Source organism: Nanorana parkeri, unplaced genomic scaffold (assembly GCF_000935625.1).
Source record: "Nanorana parkeri isolate BGI_ZX_2015 unplaced genomic scaffold, ASM93562v1 scaffold658, whole genome shotgun sequence".
In the NCBI taxonomy this organism is placed as follows: domain Eukaryota; kingdom Metazoa; phylum Chordata; class Amphibia; order Anura; family Dicroglossidae; genus Nanorana; species Nanorana parkeri.
In genome coordinates this window covers 172,867-173,716 of record NW_017306926.1, presented here as the reverse complement: position 1 = coordinate 173,716, position 850 = coordinate 172,867, and the positions used below count along the sequence as shown (strand labels likewise).

At 46.4% G+C, this 850-nt stretch overlaps 1 protein-coding gene across 1 annotated transcript in view; it reads right to left on the bottom strand.

The window, feature by feature from the left end:
* Nucleotides 1-850, bottom strand: part of PTPN21 (protein tyrosine phosphatase, non-receptor type 21) — a 43,179-nt gene that overhangs the window by 36,007 nt on the left and 6,322 nt on the right. The window lies entirely within an intron of this gene.

Here is an 850-nt window from a genome sequence, read left to right as displayed (position 1 = left end):
CCCGGCACAATTGTCGGGATCCGCTTCAGCTGCGGCGTCTCAGTATACCGCGAGCTACAGCTCCCTATATACTGAGCCTAGGGTGACGGGAGGACGCTAATTTGTGTCATCCTGTTACCCTAAGGAGAACTATGGGGAAAAGACTTAACCCCATAGTTCTCCTTAGGGTAACTGGAGACGCCGCAGCCGGAGGTGTGACAGTCTCATTGTCACAGGTCGGCTAGAACTACAAGGTGAGTGAAAAGCACCCCCCCCTCATAGTTCTCCTTTAAGGAAAAGAATGAATTAAAGCCTTAAATAACTCCTGGAGATTCTGTAAGCTTTAATTCCTTCTTTTCCTTCAATTTTTTTTTTTAATTTTGTAATTTTAAAGTGACACTAAACTCCGGAGTTAAACTTTGTTAATTGTTCAAGAACCTGAACAATTAACAATGTATCTTATTTGTGTGTCACTCGGCTGCAGATCCTCCAATCATCTCTGACACTGTCCTTCCTTCTGGAGGGGGGCTATGTCTGTTCCCCATGGTCACTGTGTGTTGTAAAGTAGTCACCGCTCCAAGCTCCGCCCCCCGGGATGGACTACAATCTCATGTTAAGTTTACTGATTTGTATTGAAATTATAGTCCATCCCGGGGGGCGAGCTTGGAGCGGTGACTACTTTACAACACACACAGGGACCATGGGGATCTCAACAGTATTGTCGGGATCCGTCCTGGTTGTGGCGCTCTAAGCATATAGCGGGCAATAGCCGAGTTTTGGGTCACCGGAGGACGTTAGTATATGTCCTCCTGTGACCCTGAAGAGAACTATTGGGAAAAAAAGGTTGCCCCATAGTTCTCCTTTAAGATAA